Consider the following 23991-nt stretch of genomic DNA (forward strand, 5'->3'; position numbering starts at 1 on the left):
TTCTGATCAAGAAGAAAAGACAACTGACATTTCTTGTAGTGCCGGGGCATGGATGGGAGGGAATGTGTTACATGTGTCCAGGATTTTTTTAAAAACTTTTTCAAACAATATATAAGTAATCCTCAAGAAGGGGCCATACCCGACGAAGTATCAGGGAACAAGCCCAGGTTATCAAAGTTTCAGTGGAGGAGCATTTTGGGAATAGTGGCCAAAGTTCTGTAAGTTTTAAGAGCAGTCCTCCATGAAAGTACTAAATTGGGTGAAGGTTAACTACCACAGTATTAGGCAGGAACTGGGGCTGGTACGTTTGGGATGGCTGATTCAGGATAAATCCACATCTGGAATGTGGGAATCATTTAAAACCAGTTGATTAGACTTCAGAATCAGCAAGTTTGTGAAAATGAAGGATAAATATAGCAAAAGAAATTGGATGAGAAGAGAATTTGAGAGCTCAGTCAAAAAAAAAGGAGGCAGATGTAAGGTTTAGGAAACTGAGGACCAACAGAGCCCTTAAAGAATATAAGTTAAGCAGGAAATAATTCTAACAAGGAGTTAGGAGTGCTAAAATGGCATGTAATGTCTTGGAAAAGCAGAATTCAGGAAAATACTAATATATTTTAAACATTTATCAGGAGTGAGTGGATAGCTAGTGAAAAACTAGGTCCACTGATGGACAAAGGAAGAAATATATGCATTGAGCTGGAAGACATTTGTGAGGTGTTTAATGAATACTTTTGGTATCGGTATTCACAACAGATATAGACGTGGTGGAATATGATTGTCAGGAAGGATATGTTGATATTCTTGTACATGTCAGTATAAAAAAAAGGCAGTGTTTGGTGTTTTGAAAAGCTTGGAGGTAGACAAATCTGCAGGGTCTAATGGGATTTATCCCAGAATGCTGGTGGAGACAGGTGACGAACTTGCTGCCACCTTGTACGAAATGTTTCTATCCTCCTTGATCAAGTGGGTGGTCCTGGAGATTTCAAGAATAGTCAGCTGTGGGTGGAGAGATTTTTAAAGAGGAGCCTTAAGTCCTGTGTTCAGCAGCACAAATTAAACTTTATTAGGAGCTCCTTGTCTGTATAGCATAGGAGAGGTGTCTGGAAGCAGTCTCCGGGTAATCTAACTCTCCCAATCAAGTACATTGTATTTATTGCATTATAGTGATTACATGCAACATTGATGTCAGTGCTTGCCTTGTCCCTTCAGACCACCAGACTTTTCATCAGACATTTACCAGCTGTATTGTACTAAGTGGGTGCAGTTTGTTATCTTGTGAGGCTGTGATTGGTTGCTTTCCTGAGGTCAAAATGACTATGTAATGCTGTTGCAATTTCTTCTACCCCCTTTCAATGCTGTCTGCATCTCTGTGCTCTTTTACCAGGTTATCTGTTTATGCTCCTTGTCACACGTCACCTCGTCCCTGGTGTTTACATCATTTGTCATTCAGTACCCCTTGCTGGCAAGGTAGAGGCTTCTCTCTGCTGTATGCAGCCATTTGTTTAAAGGAATTCAGCTGCATTCCTTAACATTAGCTTGATAGTTGTATTTATACTTTCAATATACCTGTATGTATAATATGCAATGGCAGTTACTTAAAAAAACCATTGATTATGGTGGGATCAGACTTTTCCTTTGACACTAAATTAAATAACAAACTTTGGACTCTGTGGCATCAGGCACTTCTAATGTAGGTTTTCCAAGGGTACACTTTTATCAAGAGTGTTTCTGTGCCTTGATCTAACTGTCTATAGGGATCTAATTAAATTCTCTAATGTCTAATGCACTAAAATTAAAGATACTACTATTACGTGTACACATATGAACTTATAATTACTTAGTGTCTTAACTAATGAGTTAAGTTTTTCCCCTTCTATCCATACTAAATAACAATTTTTCAATTTGCTTTCTAAAAGACTTGAATTGAATTAGCATTGTTGTCACCTGTACTTAAGTGAGTATGGTGAAAAGTGTGCAAGTTGCCACTGACCACACTGTCGTAGTTACAAAAGTCCCTTGGTACAGCTTTTTCAGTTGCAGTTAATGGAAAAATAGAGAAGTTTTTTTTTAAAAAGTCCAGCATTGCAGATTCAAGAATACATTATAAAATGGATTTAAAAAGTACAAAGGAACACTCTTCTGACCCAGTTCATGTTGACATCAAGATTCCCCGAGACCGGTTATGTCCTACCCAAAGCTCTGCTGGTTGGAGTTGTAGCTATCACAAAGGAAGATGGTTATATTTGTTGGTCAACCATTTCAACATCAGGATATCTCTGCAGGCGTTTATCAGCATAATGTCTTAGGACCAGTCATTTTCAGATACTTCAACAATCACCTTCCATCCATCAAAAGACCAGAGCTGAGGATATATTGCACAAAATCCAAGAGCATTTGTGACTCTTCAAATGCATATCTATGTTCAAATCTAGACCCTGGCAATATTCAAGTTTGAGTTGACAGGTGGTAAATAACGTGAGTAATTCTTGTGTCAGGAATAATTGTTTCCAACAAGAAAGCAAGAAAACTGGTGGCGTTGATAGTGAGGAGCGTGGTCTTGGGTTGTAGTCTGGTATTGATCAGCTAGTAAATTGGCCTGAGCAGTGACAACGTAATTCTTGTAAGTGCACATTGTTGCTTTTTGTTGAATGTTTATTGAGGTCTATGTACATAATGGTAGGTCTCTATGGATTACTAAAGAATAAAGGGATCTTGGTGTACCATCCATAGATTTCTGAAATACAGACAGGTTGGCGAAGAATTCAAATACAATGTCCGGCTTCAATAGCAGGAGCGTAGAATGTAGCAGCAAGAACATCAGTTACAAATTATGCTCAACAAAGAGCCAGGACAGGTGTCAGATCTTGTGGTAGGAGGACACTTTGGTGATCATGACCACAACTGCCTCACATTTACTTTAACCTCGGAGAAGAAAAGGAGCAGTTACCAAGGGAAGATATTTACTTGGGGAAAAGGAAGTCATGACGCTATCAGACAGGAGTTGGGAAACATAGATTGGGAACAATTGTTCCACAGAAAGGGCAAATAGATATGTGGAGACTGTTTAAGGAGCAATTGTTGCAAGTAATGCACAGATTTGTTCCTCTGAGACAGGCAAGAAGAGGTAAGATTAAGGAGCCTTGGATGACGAGAACAAAGGAGCTTCCCTTCAAAAGGAAGAAGGCAGGTGGAGCTTCCACCTAGAATCTCGCACAACTTTAGAGGATTACAGGCTTACTGGAAAGGAGCTCAGAAATGGATTGAGGAGAACTGGGAGAAGGCACAAAAAAAGATAAGAAGGAACAATTAGGGTGAACCCAAAGGCATTTTACTCATTCGTGAGGAATAAGGGAATGATCAGGGAGAAGGTAGGGATGGTCAGGGATAGCATAAGGAACTTATGCATCGATTCTGAGCAGATAAGGGAAGCCCTAAATGATATTTTTGCTTTGGTTTTCACTATAGAAAAGGACCTTGTTGTGAATGAGAATTTTGAGGAGCTGGAAAACAGGCTTGAACAGATGAAGTTGGTGTGCTAGAAATTTTGGCAAATATTAAGATTGATAAGTCCACAGGGCCATACCAGATTTAAGCTTAAAAATGTGTTGCTGGAAAAGCACAGCAGTCAGGCAGCATCAAAGGAGAAGGAGAATCGACGTTTCAGGCATAAGCCCTTCTTATTTTTAAGCTCTGATCCCCAGCATCTGCCGTCCTCACTTTCTCCATACCAGATTTATCCTAGGTTCCTCCAGGAAGCGAGAAAGGAGGTTGCTAAGCGGCTTCCAAAGATCTTTGCTTCCTCACTCTACACGGAAGTCATACCAGAAAATTGGAAGGAGGCGAATGTTGTTCCTCTTTTCAAGAAGGGGAATAGAGAAATCCTTGGCAATTACAGACCAGTCAGTCTTGTGTCTGTAGTAAGCAAGGTTTTGGAAGGAATTCTGAGGGATAGGATTTATGACTATTTGGAAACTCATAGCGTGATTAAAGGCAGCCAGCATGGCTTTGCGAGGGTCAGGCCATGCCTCACGAATCTTATTCAGTTCTTTGAGGAGGTGATGAGACAGGTTGATGAAGGTCGAGTAATGGATGTGGTGTATGTGGACTTCAGCAAAGCATTTGATAAGGTTCCCCATTGTAGGTTCATTCATAAAGTCAGGAGGTATAGAATACAGGGAGTTTTGGCTGTCTGGATTCAGAATTGGTTGGCTGACAGAAGACAGAAGCAGCTGTAGATGGAAAGTATTCTGCCTGTAGGTCAGTAGTGAGTAGTGTCCGGCAGGGCTCTGTTCTTGCACCTCTGCTCTTTGTAGTTTTCATAAATGACTTGGATGAGGAGGTTAAGGAGTGGGTTAGTAAATATGCCAATGATACAAAGGTTGGAGGTGCCAATGACAGTTTTGAGGGCTGTTGCAGGCTACAGCACGACATAGACAAGATGCAGAGCTGGGCTGAGAAATGGCAGATGGAGTTCAACCTGAATAAATGCAAAGTGATGCATTTTAGAAGATTGAACTCGTATGCTGAATATTGGATTAAAGTCCGGATTCTTGGCAGTGTGGAGGAACAGAGTGATCTTGGTGTTCAAGTGCATAGATCCCTCATAGCTGCCACCCAAGTGGATATGGTTGTTAAGAAAGCATATGGTGTTTTGGTTTTCATTAAAAGGGGCATTGGGTTTAAGAGCTGAGAGGTTTTGCTGCAGCTCTATAAGACCCTGGTGAAACCACACTTGGAATATTGTGTCCAGTTCTGGTAGATCTGTTGTAGGAAAGATATGGAGGCTTTAGAAAGGGTGCAAAGAAGGTTTACCAGGATGCTGCCTCAACTGGAGGGCTTGTCTTACGAAGAGAGGTTGACTAAGCTTGAACTTTTTTGTCTGGAGAGAAGAAGGAAGAAAGGTGACCTGATCGAGGTATACATGATAGAGTCAATAGCCAGAGACTTTTTCCCAGGGCAGGATTGACTGGCACGATAGGAGGAAGATATAGAGGAGAGTTGCTTACGCAGAGAGTTAGATTAGATTAGATTACTTACAGTGTGGAAACAGGCCCTTTGGCCCAACAAGTCCACACCAACCCTCCGAAAAGCAACCCACCTAGACCCATTCCCCTACATTTACCCCTTCACCTGACACTACGGGCAATTTAGCACAGCCAATTCACCTAACCTGCACATTTTTGGACTGCAGGAGGAAACCAGAGCACCCGGAGGAAACCCACGCAGACACTGGAAGAATGTGCAAACTCCACATGAGCAAACTTCCGCCTGAGGCGGGAATTGAACCCAGGTCTTTGGCACAGTGAGGCAGCAGTGCCACCCTTGTGAATGCATGGAATGCGTTGCCAGTGGTGGTGGTTGAACCAGAGACATTAGGGACATTTAAGCGACAGCTAGACATGCACATGCATAGCAGTGAATTGAGGGGTGAATAGGTTCAGTTATTTTATCTTAGATTAGGAATAATCCTTGGCACAGCATCATGAGCTGTTCTGTGCTGTACTTCTCCATTCTGTGTTCTGACTTTATAAAAGATCGTTAGGCTCCAGATGGAGTATTCTTTTGTGGTTCTGGTCGCCGTACAATCAGAAGGATGTGATTGGATTGGAGAGGCTACAGAGGAGATTTACCCGAATGCTCCCTGGAATAGAAAATCTGTTATGAGGAGCAACCAGATAGGCTGGATTTGTTTTCCTTGGAGCAGAGGAGTCCGAGGGGGAAATCTCAGGTATACAAAATTATGAGAGGCACAGATAGAGGAGAACGTGAGAATTTCTTCTGCATGACAAATGTAAAACTGGAGGGCAACAGTTTTAAGGTGAGGAGCAAGTCGTTTGGAGAAGAGCTGAAGAATTTTTGTTTCACCCAGACAGTCATAGTTATATGGAACGTGCTGCCTGAAATGGTGCTGGAGGCAGTTACTCTTGCAATATTTAAGAAGCATCTGGACGAGTACTTAAATATAAAAACTAGAGCATAGTCAGCTATGGATCAGAAAAGTTGGATTAGTGTAGTTTGGTGTTTGTTGGTCGGCATAGACATGGTGGACCGAAAGGCATGTTTCTATGCAGTGTGGCTCTCTTGACTGTGGCCCTTTTGACTTTCAGTTGCATTTCATTTTATGAATCTCTGACTGTCAACACCCAGAAGGTTGCTATTGACCAGAAAATGAGTTGGATTTTCCATATCCGGTCAGGGGTTGAGAATCCTGCAATGTGTAATTCACATCCTGATTCCCCAAAGTCTTTCCACCATCTCGAAAGAACAAGCCAGGAATGTGATGAAGTATAATCCATGGACAAGTACAGCTTCAACAACTGAAAATGTTTGACAGTATCCAGTTTGAAGCAGCCAGTGTGATTGGCACCACCTCCAGAAACAGTGAACCAGCTACAAGATGCACTTCAACAACTCACATAGGCTCCTGAGACAGAACGTTCCAAATATATGGCCACTGCGATCTAAAAAGACCAGGTCAGCGATACATTTAAAATTAACCCCTGCAAATTCCCATCCAATCTGCTCACCATCCAGTCTTGGAAAAATACTGCCATTCCTAAAAAGTTGCTGTTTCAAAATCTTTGCCCCCAAATGAACTTCATGATTTAAGAAAGCAGTTCATCACCACCTCAAGGACATTTAAGGATGAGCAAGAAATGCTGGCCTAGCCAGTGACATTTAAATTCAATGAATGAAATTTAAAAAAAAACTTCAGACCTTAAGTCAAATGTCTGACCTCGTCAGTGCAAGTTAGCACTGATTCTTCCTTTAAAAATGGTTGTGCTTTTATTCTACAAGTTATTTTTACTTCAGTAGTTTTCAGAACAGCATGTATTTGGACTGAAGCTGTCTCTTATGTCTTAACTCAAAAATGGACTGCGGCTTTTTTTTTAATAATGGCAATCTTAAACACACATTTTAACTTGATCAAACTTAAATTGCAATTAAGTTAAAGCAACTTAATTTTCTTTTTATAATGCCCCATCCACAAATCCATAACAGCCATCCGTAATCTTGGAAAATAGCGCTATTTAGCAAGGAGCTTTCCTTTAGTCTGAATTATCTGCCTGTTTTGATTTTAATTAGTTTTCCAAATATAAGCCACCAAGTTCTTGGAATATTTTATTGCTAATAAAATGGCTAATACCATTAATCATGATTGAGTTTTGCCTCCCAGACAGTAATTTTACCTGATGGAGCAGTTATCCATCCTAACACAAACTAGGCATGGGTAATGTGATACTGAAAGATCAAACAGATGTTTATTATGGCTAACTATTATGTATAGTTATTACATTCACATGCACGAGTATCTGGGTTGGTATTAACTTATTCAATTGCAGAGAGCACTATGCTTTAATTAACATTTCATGCCTCAAGTAATCGAACTTCAGATACATTTAAAATCTTTATTCTATCACATATCACGCTATGGTAGAGTGTTGATAGGATGAGCATGTCTATTAAAGATGTACTGTCATACAGTGTCTCCTAATGATGTATTGATAGTGAAATGGATAATGGTGTTCCAAATACGTTGGTGCAGTTGTAAGGCAGTGCGTAGACTTTCAGCACTGTGAGTGTCTAAACGTGAATTGGTGATGGTGAACGTTAGGTCTTGACCATCAAGTTAGGATATTGTGAGACGAGCAGTTAGTTTTTTTTAAGAGTCATAGTCCTTAGGTACTGGACAAGTATTCGATAGTCTTTATGAAAGAGTCAGATGCTGCTGCCTAGGCCAGCACCCTACATGCGCAGAGGGCCTTTAAGAAACAACCATGTAGCTACAAGTGTGGAGTGACATGACTAGTCCATGGCAGATTACCATTCCAACTTGGGATGAAGACCATTATTTTGTTACAGATTTTTATTGGATTCAAATTTCACCATCTGTACTAGTGGGATTTGAACCTACATGACCAACACTAACCTGGAGCTTTGTACTTCAAATCCAGTGACATATCTATTGTACCTAGGTCTGTCCTAACCACTGCACCAAAGCCTCCCTATAGGTCATCAGCTCAGGAGGCATGGAGCAAGAATATCAACATGACAGATCTAGGATAATGGTATTTGGTGAATGTTGGTGGGAGGTTCAGGGCTACAGAGGCAGAGAAAGAGTCAGGTAGTGATGAGGTGAACTTTATGAATGACATGGGAGGACTGAAAGTTCTGGAGCTCACAGGAATGTGATGCACACCATTTGTGACTTTGCAAGTTTGTTACACAATTCTTTAAAATCTAGCCAGCAGCCAAAGTCAGAGGAAGATACTTCAAGCGGGAAGAATTATTGCTGCAATTGTTGGGCTGATTTAAAGTGCATCTTCTTAATCCTGAGTCAACTGCATGGAGAATGGGGCTCAAATGTGTTTCAACTCTGTGTTGTGAAGTTAAAAATCATACAACACCAGGTTATAGTCCAACAGTTTTAATTGGAAGCACTAGCTTTCAGAGCGCTGCTTCTTTATCAGGTGGTTGTGGAGTATAAGATTGTGTGACTCTGAATTTATGGCAAAGGTTTACAGTGTGATGTGACTGAAATTTCAGTCACATCACACTGTAAATTCTGTGTCTTCCATCTTATTCTCCACAACCACCTGATATATAATATAACCTGGTGATGTGTGATTTTTAACTTTGTGCACTCCAGTCCAAAACCAGCATCTCCAAATCATTCTGTGTTGCAACATTTAAGTAGTCAGCATTGTTCCAGAACTGATGGATTGCACTTCAGCAAAATCCTATTATCCATAAGTTGGAATATTTTGTGTGCTGGTTAGCATCTTTGGATGAGTACTTAAAATGCCTGGTCAAAGGTTATGGGCTTCTATGCCCACTGGCTCAATACCAACATTTTCAGCTCAGCCATATTATAATTTGGTAAAGATAGAAGCCTTTCTAACATCTACAATGCATTCCTTAGGAATATGATGGAATATTCCTGACCATCTTGAATTGCATTGTAAACCAACACTCATGAGGCTCAACATCACTGAGAACTATGCATCTGGTCCACAAATGTTCAGTTCCTCATGTGATGATGCAGCTTCTTTAACAGGGTTAAGTTGTCATTTTTTTTTCAGAGGGGTCATAGATGCATATATTCCAATGTGTCTATGATTCCAAGGAGTCATGTGATTATAGATAGAGTCATAGAGATGTACAGCATGGAAACAGACCCTTCGGTCCAACCCGTCCATGCCGACCAGATATCCCAATCCAATCTTGTCCCACCTGCCAGCACCTGGCCCATATCCCTCCAAAGCCTTCCTATTCATATACCCATTCAGATGCCTTTTAAATGTTGTAATTGTACCAGCCTCCACCACTTCCTCTAGCCTATACGTACCATCTTCTGCTTGAAAAGGTTGCCCCTTAGGTCCCTTTTATATCTTTCCCCTCTCACTCTAAACCTATGCCCCCTAATTCTGGAATTCCCGACCCCAGGGAAAAGATCTTGTCTATTTAGCCTATCCATGCCCTTCATGATTTTATAAATTTCTATAAAGTCACTCCTCAGTCTCCGACACTCCAGGGAAAACAGCCCCAGTCTATTCAAACCCTCCATGTAGCTCAAATCCTCCAATCCTGGCAACATCCTTGTCAATCTTTTCTGAACCCTTTCAAGTTTCACAACATCTTTCCGATAGGAAGGAGACCAGAATTGCATGCTATATTCCAACAGTGGCTTAACCAATGTCCTGTACAGCCGCAACATGACCTCCCAACTCCTGTACTCAATACTCTGACCAATAAAGGAAAGCATACCAAATGCGTTCTTCACTATCATATCTACCTGTGACTCTACTTTCAAGGAGCTATGAACCTGCATTCCAAGGTTTCTTTGTTCAGCAACACTCCCCAGGACCTTACCATTAAGTGTATAAGTCCTGCTAAGATTTGGTTTCCCAAATGCAGCACCTTGAATTTATCTAAATCAAACTCCATCTCCCACTCCTCAGCCCACTGGCCCATCTGGTCAAGACCCTGTTGTAATCTGAGGTAACCTTCGCTGTCTGCTACACCTCCAATTTTGGTGTCAACTGACGAATAGTAGTGGACCCAGCACTGATCTTTATGGCACTCCATTGGTCACAGGCCTCCAGTCTGAGAAAAAATCCCCCACAACCATCCTCTATCTTCTACCTTTGAGCCAGTTCTGGATCCAAATGGCTACTTCTTTCTGTATTCCATGAGATCTAATCTTGCTAATCAGTCTCCCATGTGGAACCTTGTCGAACACCTTACTGAAGTCCATATAGGTCACATCTACTGCTCTGCCCTCATCAATCCTCTTACTACCTCAGATAAAAGGCTTTCAAGTTTAAAAAGACATAACTGTACATTTAAAGGAGAGTGAGCAGTTCTCCCAGCTCAGCATTTCTCATGCTTGTTTTGGATTGGCTTTTGCAAGCAGTCAGTTTTTTTTTGAGGCTGCTAGTCAAAGAAACAGCTCTATGCTGATCTCTCTGAATCTCTCCTGTAAGAACCTGTATTTGACTTTACCATTTTTGCTTAGGGATGTTTATGGGGATTTTGCAAGTAATTGGAACAGCATCATTAAGTTGTGATACAGTTGATTAGGTTTTCAAATAGGTTATTCTAAATTTGGTTTTCTTTTGTTCATGTATAAATAAATTCTATTTTGTTTAAAACGGAGTGGGTGGGCCAGCTGCATCACTCCTGGAATATCCAATCCATACCTGCATAAAATAACTAGAAACATTAGGGTCTGGGCAACCTTCTTAAAATATTTTGAGGGGGTCTGGCCTGGTGGTCCATAACAGAGTGAGAACTCTGTGGGATTTGTTCGTTACTTCCAAATTAGGATTATGGTTGTTGGACTCAAAGTGGTAGGTATTAGTGTCTTTTGTTCTGGGTGTTGATTTTGGTTGTTTTAAATAACGCTTGGGATAGCCATGGCTCTTTCAGTCACTAAGAGTTTTCTAGAGGTGGAAGAAGTGACTTTGGGAGCTTTACAAAAGGTGAACAAGGAAAAACTGCTGGAATTGGCAGTCAAGCTGGAGTTAGAGCTCCTTTCATGAGCAGCGATAATTATAGCAATAGCTCAGCATTTAAATTTGCTGAAACGCCATCAGAAAACTTAGAAAAGGTTAAAATTCAATTGAAAACAAAGCTTGAGTTAGAGACAAAAGAAAAGGCAAGGGCGAAAGAAATAAAACTGTTTGAATTGCAATTTAAAAGCAAAGGAAAGAGAAAAATTAATGAATTGCTTTACTAGAAAAAGAGAGGAAAGGCAGAAAGAGGGAGAGAAAAGAACTTCAGAAATTGGCACTTAGACAGGAAAGTCAACTTAAAAGGATGGAGATGAAGGCTGAAGGTAAGCTTAGTGAGGATGAGCAAACCTTTGGTAGCCAAAGGTACGGTGAGGATCTGCTTAAATACATCCAAACAGTACCAACATATGGTGAGAAGGATGTAGAAGCCTTATTCATCCCATTTGAGAAGATGGCTAAACAAATGAAGTGGCCAGGTGACAATGTGGGTTTTGTTGTTTAAAATAAAATTTGTAGATAGAGCTAAGGAGATATTTGCCTCACTATCAGAGGAGGTGTCTGGGGCATTTGAGGATGTGAAGAAAGCCATTGAAATCCTGAATCCCAGGGAGCCTTGGAAAGGTGGCATCAGACGCCAAAGACCATGTTAAGAGTGTACTGTCAGGATTTCCCAAATGATTGGAATTAAGTTATCCCAGTCATATTGTTTGCCATTAGCGATGCCCCAAATGAATTTACTCATTGTCGGTGTTGGAGGTGATTTCCTTGAATTCCAGGAGCAGCAATTACTGTTTTATATGTTGATGCATTGTTTTGGAACTTTGAAAAACAAAGTCAAAACAACAGCAGTATTAAAAGAGAGAAGAGCAGAAAAGGAAGCACATGGTGAGGTCATTGCAGGAGAGAGAAAACCTGCACAGTTACTGCCTTTGCTGTTTGAATTCGTGTATCGTTGGACATCAGAGTGCATCTGAGAAAATTAACAAGCAGTGACATTCACAACTAATCTTGGAGGAACTGTTGGGTGAAGTTCACAGCACAGAATCAGATATGTTAATCGTTTTTAAGTGTAGCCCATGGAGAATCTGCAGTAGGGAGTCGAGTGGATTCTTTCTTGATTAGATGTTTTTTGGAGATATGTCTCTCGATTAAACTTAAAATGTAAGTCATAACTATTAATTTAACATGGGCAGTGTTTGTAGAGTAATAAGATGGTGCTATTTTCTGGGACTGTAGAGTGTAAAGGAGCAAAAATGGTCTTTTGTGATATGTACTTCTTGTCAGATGTGGGAATTTAAAGAGAGTTTTAGGGTTACTGCAGATTATATTGTCATAAATGCAGTAGGCTGCAAATTTTATCAGATCGAATGAATTGTTTGGAGAGACACTTAGAAGCAATGAGGAATTTGCAACAGCAACAGTATGTGATGGATGGCAGTTATTGGAAGGGGGGAAGTCTCAGATGCATAGATGGGTTAACTCCAGGAAGTATAAGAGAGGTAGGCAGTTAGTGCAGGAGTCTTTTGTGGATATACCCATTTCAAACAGGTACACTGTTTTGGAAAATGTAGGGGGTGATGGATTCTAAGGGGAACAAAGCATGAACAGCCTAGTTTCTGATATTGAGACTGGCTCTAATGCAACGAGGGATCCGTCAGCTTTCAAGAGATCAATTGTTAGGCGATTCTCTAGTCCAAGGTACATACAGGCATTCTGTGGCCAGCAGCGAAAAAGCAGAATGGTGTGTTGCTTCCCTGGTGGCAGGATCAAGAATGTCTCAACGAGGGTGCAAAATGTTCTCACGGGGGAGAAGGGCGAGCAAGAGGTCATTATCCACATTGGAACCAATGACGTAGGAAGGGAAAAGGTTGAAATTCTGAAGGGAGATTACAGAGAGTTAGGCAGAAATTTAAAAAGGAGGTCCTCAAGAATAGTGATATCTGGATTACTCCTGGTGCTACGAGCGAGTGAGGGCAGGAATAGGAGGATAGAGCAGATGAATGAATGGCTTAGAAGCTAGTGGATGGGAGAAGGATTCACATTTTTTGGATCATTGGAATCTCTTTTGGAGTAGAAGTGACCTTTACAAGAAGGACGGATTGCTCTTAAATTGGAAGGGAACTAATATACTGGCAGGGAAATTTGCTACAGCTGCTCAAGAGGATTTAAACTAGTAAGATGGGGGGTTGGAGACAGTGAGGAAAGAGATCAATCTGAGACTAGTACAGTTGAGAACAGAAGCGAGTCAAACAGTCAGGGCAGGCAGGGACAAGGTAGGACTAATAAATTAAATTGCATTTATTTCAATGCAAGGGGCCTAACAGAGAAGGCAGATGAACCTCAGGGCATGGTTAGGAACATGGGACTAGGATATCCTAGCAGTACAGAAAAATGGCTCAGGGATGGGCAAGACTAGCAGCTTAATGTTCCAGGATACAAATGCTACAGGAAGGATATAAAGGGAGGCAAGAGAGGAGGGGGAGTGGCATTTTTGAAAAAGGATAGCATTACAGCTGTGCTGAGGGAGGATATTCCCGGAATACTTCCAGGGATGTTATTTGGGTGGAACTGAGAAATAAGAGAGGAATGATCACCACACTAGGATTGTATTATAGACCCCCTAATAGTCAGAGAGAAATTGAGAAACAAACTTGTGAAGAGATCTCAGCTATCTGTAAGAATAATAGGATGGTTATGGTAGGGGATTTTAACTTTCCAAACATAGATTGGGACTGCCATAGTGTTAAGGGTTTAGATGGAGAGGAACTTCTTGTGTAGAAGACAATTTTCTAATTCAGTATGTGGATGTACGTTCTAGAGAAGGTATAAAACTTGACCTACTCTTGCGAAATAAGGCAGGGCAGGTGACTGAGGTGTCAGTGGGGGAGCACTTTGGGACCAGTGACCATAATTGTATTCGATTTAAAATAATGGTGGAAAAGGATAGACCAGATCTAAATGTTGAAGTTCTAAATTGGAGAAAGGCCAATTTTGATGGTATTAGGCAAGAACTTTCGAAAGCTGATTGGAGACAGATGTTCACAGGTAAAGGCTCGTTTGGAAAATGGGAAGCCTTCAGAAATGAGAGAACAAGAATCGAGAGAAAGTATATTCCTGTTAGGGTGAAAGGAAAGGCTGGTAGGTACAGCGAATGCTGGATGACTAAGAAATTGAGGGCTTGGTTAAGAAAAAGAAGGAAGCACATGTAAGGTATAGATAGGATAGATCAAGTGAATCCTTAGAAGAGGATATAGGAAGTAGGGGTATACTTAAGAGGGAAATGAGGAAGGGAAAAAAGGGGACATGAGATAGCTTTGGCAGTTAAAATTAAGGAGAATCCAAAGAGTTTTTATAAATACATAAAGGGCAAAAGGGAGAGAATAAGGCTCCTCAAAGATCAGCAGGGCGGCCATTGTGTGAAGAAGCAGAAAATGGAGGAGATGCTAAATGAGTATTTTGCATCAGTATTTACTGTGCAAAAGAATATGGAAGATATAGACTGTAAGGAAATAGATGGTGACATCTTGCAAATGTCCACATTACAGAGGAGGAAGTACTGGATATCTTGAAATGGGTAAAGGTGGATAAATCCCCAGGAACTGATCAGGTGTGCCCTAGAACTCTGTGGGAAACTAGAATGTGATTGCTGAGCCTCTTGCTGAGATATTTGTGTCATCGATAGTCACAGATGAGGTGCCGGAAGACTGGAGGTTGGCAAACGTGGTGCCACTATTTAAGGGTGGTAAGGACAAGCCAGGGAACTATAGACCAGTGAGCCTGACCTCGGTGGTGGGTAAGTTGTTGGAGGAAATCCTGAGGGACAGGTTGTACATGTATTTGGAAAGGCAAGGCCTGATTAGGGATAGTCAACATGGCTTTGTGCGTGATTGAGTTTTTGAGGAAGTAACAAAGAGGATTGATGAGGGCAGAGCGGTAGATGTGATCTATATAGACTTCACTAAGGCATTTGACAAGGTTCCCAATGGGAGACTGATTAGCAAGGTTAAATCTCATGGAATACAGGGAGAACTAGCCATTTGGATTCGGAACTGGCTGAAAGGTACAAGAGAGAGGGTGATGATGGAGGGTTGTTTTTCAGACTGGAGGCCTGTGACCAGTGGAGTGCCACAAGGATCGTTGCTGGGCCCTCTATTTTTTATCATTCACATAAATGATTTGGATGCAAGCAAAGAGGGTTATCTCAGATTACAACAGCATCTGGACCAGATGGGCCAATGGGCTGAGAAGTGGCAGATGGAGTTTAATTCAGATAAATGCGAGGTGCTGCATTTTAGGAAAGCAAATCTTAGCAGGACTTATACACTTAAAGATAAGGTCCTAGGGAGTGTTGCTGAACAAAGAGACCTTAGAGTGCAGGTTCACAACTCCTTGAAAGTGGAGTCACAGGTAGATAGGATAGTGAAGAAGGCTTTTGGTATGCTTTCCTTTATTGAGTACGGGAGTTGGGAGGTCATGTTGTGGCTGTATAGGACATTGGTTAGGCCACTACTGGAATATTGCGTGCAGTTCTGGTCTCCTTCCTACCGGAAAAATGTTAAGAAACTTAAAAGGGTCCAGAAAAGATTTACAAGAATATTGCCAAGCTTGGAGGATTTGAGCTATAAGGAGAGGCTGAACAGGCTGGGGCTGTTTTCCCTGGAGCATCGGAGGCTGAGGGGTGACCTTATAGAGGTTTACAAAATTATGAGGGGCGTGGATAGGGTAATTAGGCAAAGTCTTTTCCCTGGGATCAGGGAGTCCAGAACTAGAGGGCATAGGTTTAGGATGAGAGGGGAAAGATATAAAAGAAACCTACGGGGCAACTTTTTCACACAGACAGTGGTACGTGTATGGACTGAACTGCCAGAGGAAGTGGTGGAGGCTGGTACAATTGCAACATTTAAGAGGCATTTGGATGGGTATATGAATAGGAAGGGTTTGGAGGAATATGGGCCAGGTGCTGGCAGGTGGGACTAGATTGGGTTGGGATATTTGGTCAGCATGGACGAGTTGGACCGAAGGGTCTGTTTCCATGCTGTACATCTCTATGACTCTACTCCCTTTGCGTTAATATTCAGACATGAAGTGAGACGGCCTTTGAAATTAAGTAAAGTGATAGGACCTAAGTAGTAGATCTCACACTTGGATTAAGCATCTGAGGTGAAGAAGAAATTGGAAAATTTTGATTATTCTCTCTCAAGCATCAGACACTGAGCGACAATCTGATAGAAGTGTATAAAAATATGAGGGGCATGCTTCCATAACCATGACAGAGAACTGTAAAGTGATGTATGCTAGAAAGACTAGACGAAGAAGAATTCCTATAGTGTTGAAACAGATCCTTCAGCCTGGCAAATCCACACTGGCCCTCCAAAGGCATGGCCAATTCATCTAACTCGCACATCATTGTACTGTGGGAGGAAACTGGAGCAAACCCACACAGACACGGGGAGAATATGCAAACTCCACACAGATAGTCACCCAAGGCAGGAATCAAACCCAGGTCCCTGGTACTTGCCACCCCAATTGGATTTTGGAAGATACTGTAAACGGCGTTGAAATGATCAGCCAGACGGTAGGATACTTCATACAGCTTCCTTTATTACTTACATGCAAGGACCCTCAACAAGCAGGGTCACAGAACCCTTAGTATAGTGAAGTCTGCCTTTTAGCGGTTACAATCACACTTCTATACACAAATTAGCATTCTTCTTATTGGCCAAATACATCTCAATTTCAAGCTTTAGAAACCCTTAATAGGTCATCTGCCTTCAACTCTTACAAAATGCTAGCTTTCCTACTTGCTTAGCTCACATTTTTCAGTCCCAGTTTTGATTCCTTCCATAACTTTAGAGTTCAGTCTGACTCAGTCTTTGGAATTCCAGATCCTTATCCTCTGGTCTTACCAAATGTTGGACTATGGATTGGCCACAGCCTGGTGCAAAGGATCCTGATGCATCCTACCCGAACTAAGGCAATAATAATCAGGTAAACTACACTGCTGAGCAATTGATCTCCCCCAGTTTCTCAAGATACCCTTAAGCAATCCTATTGGGCCCAGAAGCCAATGTACTGCAGATAGATCATGAAGGTTGGAGCATGGGACTACATAAAAAGCAATATTGGAGCCCTTTTCCACTGCAGTCACTGGAATTCCGTGAACATTATTTTTAAGCCTTTATGGTCCTTCACATGTGGTATTGAGTACAATTACATAGAACGTAGAACAATACAGCGCAATACAGAGCAATCTCGATTTTCTGAATATTGGATTACCCAGCAAGATCGCAAGTGCTCGGCTAAACTATGTTATCCGGCATTCGATTATCCGGATTTCAATTAACTGAGCGAATACTGCTTGCCTATGTCCTTTGGATAATCGAGTTTCCTCTGTTTAGGTCCTTCAGCCCTCGATTTTGTGCCGACCTATGAACACGGTCTGAAGCCCATCTAACCTATACTATTCCGTTATCACTCATATATTTATCCAATGATGATCTAAATGACCATAAAGTTGGCGAGTCTACTACTGTTACAGACAGTGCATTCCATGCCCTTACCATGCCCTTAGATACAGGACAAATGTCAGAGGTAGGGTCTTTATCACCCTTCAATTTAAAGCTATGCCTTGTGTAAGGCATCACCATCCAAGGAAAAATGCTCTGATTGCTCACCCTACCTAATCCTCTGATCATCTTGTATGTCTCGATTAAGTCACCTCTTAACCTTCTCTCTTAGTCCCAAGTCTCTCAGCCTTTACTCATAAGACCTTCCCTCCATACCAGGAAACATCCTGGTAAATCTCCCCTGCACCATTTCCAATGCTTCCACGTCCTCTCTATAATGCGACGACCAGAACTGTATGCAATAATCCCCAAGTGTGGCCTCACCAGAGTTTTGTACAGCTGCAACATGGCCTCATTGCTCCGAAACTCAATCCCTCTACCAATAAAAGCTAATATACCGTATTCCTTCTTAACAACCCTGTCAACCTGTATGGCAACTTTCAGGAATCTATGCAATGCACATGCGATCTCTCTGCTCATCCACACTACCAGGAATCTTAGCATTAGCCTAGTACTCTTTATTCCTGTTGCTGCTTCCAAAGTGAATGACCTCACACTTTTCCGCATTAAACTCCATTTGCCACCTCTCAGTCCATCTGTGCAGCTTATCTGTGTCCATTCATAACCTGCAACATTTTTCGGCACTGTTCACAATTCCACCGACCTTAGTATCATCTGCAAATTTACTAACACATCCTTCTACGCCCTCATCCAGATCATTTATAAAGATGACAAACAGCATGCCCCCAAAACGGATCCTTGCGGTACACCGCCAGTAACTGAACTCCAGGCTGAATATTTTCCATCAACTATCACCCTCTGTCTTCTTTCAGCTAGCCAATTTTTGATCCAAACTGTGAAATCATCCTCAATCCTATGGTGTATTTTGTGCATTAGCCTACTGAGGGGAAGCTTACCAAACACTTTACAGAAATCCACATACACCACATCAGCCGCTTTACCCTATTTGGTCACTTTCTCGAACAACTCAGATAGGTTTGTGAGGCACGACCTATCCTTCAGAAAACCGTGTTTACCCTACCTAATTAAATTATTCCTTTCTAGATGATTAGAAATCCTATCTCTAATCATCCTTTCCAATACTTTACCCACACCCAAAGTGGGGGAATTGTCTCTACCCCCCTTCTTAAACAAAGCCCTTCTTGAACAAAGTGACAACATTTGCTGTCCTCCAGTCTTCTGGCACTATTCCTGTAGACAATGGTGACATAAAGATCAAAGCCAAAGGCTCGGCAATCTCCTCACTGGCTTCTCAGAGAATCTTATGATAAATCCCATCTGGCACAGGGGACTTACCCAATTTCATACTTCCCAGAATTGCTAACAACTCCTCCTTGTGAACCTCAATCCCGTTTAGTATAATAGTATGTATATCTGTATTCTCCTCAACAACATTGTCTTTTTCCTGTTTAGTGTGTGGCTTTATCCTGAAACGAGAGACAGGCTGGCAGCAATCAAGAGAATGCCCTGTATCCATATACCCAGTAATACCATTCTCTGCCCAAAGGGGATCAGCTGTAGTATACTGATCAGAAGTAGGTTCTGCCATACTGGAGATTAGAGTCAAGACTAGAATGGTCCTGGAAAAGTGCAGCAGGTTAGCCAGCATTCGAGGAGCAGGAAAATCAAAGTTGCAGCCAAAAGCCCTTCATCAGGAATGTAGTATATACTGGTTATAGGTGCTACTATCCAAGAACTGTCCTTTTCCAATGGTATTGGAATAACAGTATGGGGCTCTCATTTGGAACATCATCTGAAACTGTGGCAGCCTCTTAGTCATGTTGTAATGGGGCTGATATCAACCTGGAACCAGTTGCACATGTGGTCACCCTTGGACAACCACCCTTGTCACCGTGTGTCATTATCAATGTAGAAAACAGGTTGTATTTCACTCTCATTTAATTTTTGTTTTACTCTCAGTTTGTTTTGCGGAATAATTTGACAAATACTCAATCTCCTGGCTGGTATATGTCGCAGCTTTCCTTAGTGGCTTCCCTTGAGCTTTCAGCTACCTGTGAATGGAATGATTTAAGAGACTTAGTTGAGTCATACATTAGTTCAATAGGATGTCATCCACACTGAGGATGTCCATTTGTTTATGCACAAAGGGGCCCCATTCTTGGGATTGCAAAGCAGGCTTGACACTAGGAGTTTTCACTACATTAAGTCTTTGACATACCATATATCTAGCACTTTTTAAAAAAATTATTGTCACTAAGTCTGGACACTTATCAGGATTGTTGTATAATACTATTCATTCCCCCCATTTGCCTGTATGTAAAGTGGTGACAGATGCAGGCAAGCCAGGGTTACAAGGCAGAAGGTGCTACCACGTGGACATTTTGGAAGACCCATAAGTGATCTGGCCATTGGAGATATCCTGCAACATGCCAGGCACATAGTTCTGCGGTGCTGGATTATGATTTAAAGGTAATAATGTCCACAAGGGAAGGGGGGGATCTTGTAGGGGCAGCTGGGGCAACGCATCATCCTGGATCATTCTGCAGCTGCTTCCTTGGCCTCAAGGTCAGCATGAGAGTTTCCTAAGGATGCATCATTTGAGGGATTAACAGGAGCCATCCTTTTTCTGGGAGTGACACTCCTATGCCTGCTGCTGCAACTGATGCAAAAGGGGAAAGAAATTGCAGACACTACAATCTCCTGCGATTTGTTCGGACACTCTCAGGACCAAAGGCCATGTTGACCGCAATTATTACAAGGTCCCCATTTGGCCTTTCCCCTACCCTGGCCACATCCTCTGTCTGCATTGGTCCAAGGGTGTCTATGAGGTGGTCTAGCTTCATCTGCAACAAGGATCTGATCAGGTCTTTCCTTATTTTTTTTGACTACTGGAGTTGTAACTGGTGCTGGGAATGCTGCAGGATTCTTGAGATTCGTTCAAGCTTTTAGTTTCCCACCCTTCACAGATGGTACAGAAGATTTATTTCATACATAGTTGCAACCTGTTTGCAACAGCACTAACAGAGCGGGCATCCCAGCATCAACCTCAATATTCGAATATAATTCAAAGGCCACACAAAGTTGCTCAGCATAATCCCCACATACTTAACAGTTTTCATAGCTTTTAGAACATTTCACCAGAATTTTGTTCAAACAAAATTGCATTTCCTAAATTCCAGTTTTACTATTACTTGGATACTTTCACACCAAAGTATATTTACAATGAGAAAATCATATTATCCAGAATTAAAGATTAACTTAGGTGGTAAAACATATTTGGAAGTTCACGCTGGCCAGAAAATGAAATTCCAAATGTGATAAATTCCAGTTCTACAAGGTAAATTTTTATTGATTGCCAAAATGCAAACTAAACTCAAAGCATTCTTGGATCTCAATTTCCAAGGAATGAAAATACAAATATTACACATGACACCATTTAACCACCAACAAACAAAGGTGCATTCAATACAGACTCCAAAGAGAGGAAGGAGCACAGAATTTCACGCAGTATTCCAAAAGCGGCCTAACCAATGTCCTGTACAGCTGTAATATGACCTCCCAACTCCTATACTCAATACTCCGACCAATAAAGAAAAACATACCAAATGCCTTCTTTGACATACATATATGCCAAAGGTGTTCCCTTCTGATTCTGTTGACAGCTGCCTCACATGCACATACATTTTCACCATCATGCAATCATTTAAACTGGACATTACAATTTAAGTTGCCCAATTTTGAGACAAAGTTTATTGTCAGCTGGGGTCCCTGATTGTCATCTCTTTCGTTGTAGTTAAACACCACACAACACTAGGTTACAGTCCAATAGGTTTATTTGGAAGCACTAGCTTTCAGAGGACTGCTCCTCAATCAGGTGTGGTGTGATTTTTAACTTTGTCCACCCTAGTCCAACACTGGCTCCTCAACATCATCTTTTCTCATAGGCAGGCTCGAAGCCCCTTTCTGTATTTTCTTAATTCCCGTGGGAGGGTTCAAAGCCCCTTTTCCTATTTTTAAAATTCCTGTGGGTGGGCTCAAAGCCTCTTTCTCTATTCTCTGAATCTTCAAGCTCTCTGGAACAATATTCATCACACATACATACAATCCTGTACTATCGTCATTTCTGATCAGCTTACCTCATACACTGACACAGAGAAACAAACCAAAGGGATAAAGTCCCTACCTTTTATTATGTTGCAGCTGGATCATTACTCGTGCCTCAAGCTAGAGGGTTAGAGAATCTTGTTTTCTTGCTTGGCTGGAACCACATGCACGTGGCGCTAGTTTTACTACATGCTTAACTGTACATTTTTTGTCCCCATTTTGACTCCTTCCACAACCGCACAATTATGTTAAGCATAAATTATCAGGAAGACCTAGATGCATTGATTGAAAAAAATCCTTTGTTATAGACATTTTCAATCACCCACCTGCCTGGGTTCCCACAATTGCCCTTGGGCCAACATTTTTGCAATGGTTTTATTCAAGCATAACCCAGAGCCATTTTCCAACAGATGGTAATGTGAGAAAACTCAACAATAAAGTACACATAGTTTTAATATTTTTATGTTATCATAAGATCAATTTACACACACCAACCAAAAATTTGTACTTCTTTGTTTCTCTCAATATTAGTTATTTTATGTATTCAACAGTTTCATTTTCCCTCGCATTTCCCTTAATTTTCCCTTCACCTTGAATGAACAATATTCATAAAATGAGCAATTAAGTTGGAAAATTGCGACAGAGCAAAATGCTCATTTTTTGTACATACTCATTTTCTGTTGTGTAATGACATCAAGCAGGCATACTGGTTTACTGTATGTTTATCAGAGTCAGTTGATTAGCATGATTGATTACCATTAGAAAATCATTGTAGAATTGTGAACAAAAAAAATTGCTCAATGAATGCAGACAGAATATTTCCTTTTATAGAGAAAAGCATAATTCAGGGATGAGAAATGTATGCCTTTTGACAAAAATTCTACCTTGATTCTTCACTTCAAAATAATTTTATGAGGAAACAACATGTTGTGCCATTGATTCTGGCAGAGAAAGAAGTATGTGCAGTATACACGCACTGGCAGCCTATTGATGTGTTGATGTGTGGCCTTGTCAGGCAAGGTAAAAATTAAATTGCAATGTTAAAACTTATGTCCATGCTATATTATACGAAGGGATTTTTAAAATGAAGAGAGATCTTTTATTTTTGTTGTGGCCTCAGTGATGACCGTTTCTCCATGTTTAAACACTGAAGATTCCAGAATAAAGGGTTTATTGTGAAGCAAAATACAGGTGTATTACCTAAGTTTAAACAGTTCCTGGTTCTCTTTTGTGTATTCACCTCAGGTGTCATAACCTGCAAGGTTATGGGACCAAATGCTGAGAAGTGGAATCAAGCTGCATGGTTCATTTACAGATGGCAGAGTTATGATAAACCAGGTGACCTTGTTCTGTACTATCATTCTATAATTCAATTGTAAATGACTGGTGCAATATTAATATAAACATTTCTCAATTATCTCAGAAAACGTTTTAGAAGTATTTGTCCAACTGTGCAAACATGAAAGGACAGCTTGTCCTGCTGATGTATTTGCCACTAGTTGTAAATACAATTAATACATATGTATCATGAGCTTCCATGTGAGATGCAATGGTCCACAGCATGCTAATGTCACAGACCACAGATTCCTTGTGCAATTGCAAGAATAAATGTACCCCAAAGTATAATGCACAACATCCACAAGCATGGCTGCTGATTAGAAAGAAATCAAGCAGCTGACAATTGACTTCCAGAGAACACAACTCGCTTGTAGAAGAACATGTGTGCAGTTTTAATTTCCTCTTATTCTGTCAATTTTTGCCATGAATATACATCAAATGTGCCTGGGACAAACGAACTCTCTTCCCAATATTCCCAATCGGAAACAGTGGAGAAAGCGCTTTCTGAACTGTAGTTCACCTTGTCACCTTTCTGTTTTGGACCAGTATCTTTTATTTTGAAGCTCTGCAGACTGGCAAGGCCTGCATTTATTGCCCATCCCGAGTTGTCTTGAGCATTAGAGCCATAAATAAAACATGAAGTGGACGATGTGTAAACATGAACAGGGAATACTTTATCGTAGATCCCTCAGCGCTACATTTGGTTTTTAAGCTTCCTCCCTGAGCTCCTGCCTCCACGTCACTTCATCTGCTCTCTTAAAGGGGCAGTGCATACCCAACTACATACATGACACTCCATCTTTTATTTCATACTCCCCTTGACATCCAACAATTATAACTATTATTCAGACATTGTAGGTAACATACATACATCATCAGGAGTACTTACAAAAAAAAGGAAAAAATCCTTCTGTAGTCTATATTAATATGATGTAAATTCACAAAAGATAGTTTCTCTTGAGGATGGTGTAACTATGCTG

At 41.0% G+C, this 23991-nt stretch overlaps 1 protein-coding gene across 1 annotated transcript in view; it reads left to right on the top strand.

Moving 5' to 3' along the window:
- The window catches only part of LOC132828273 (probable RNA-binding protein 46), a 94155-nt gene that overhangs the window by 57119 nt on the left and 13045 nt on the right, over positions 1–23991 (top strand). The window lies entirely within an intron of this gene.

This window comes from Hemiscyllium ocellatum, chromosome 26 (assembly GCF_020745735.1).
Source record: "Hemiscyllium ocellatum isolate sHemOce1 chromosome 26, sHemOce1.pat.X.cur, whole genome shotgun sequence".
NCBI lineage: Eukaryota > Metazoa > Chordata > Chondrichthyes > Orectolobiformes > Hemiscylliidae > Hemiscyllium > Hemiscyllium ocellatum.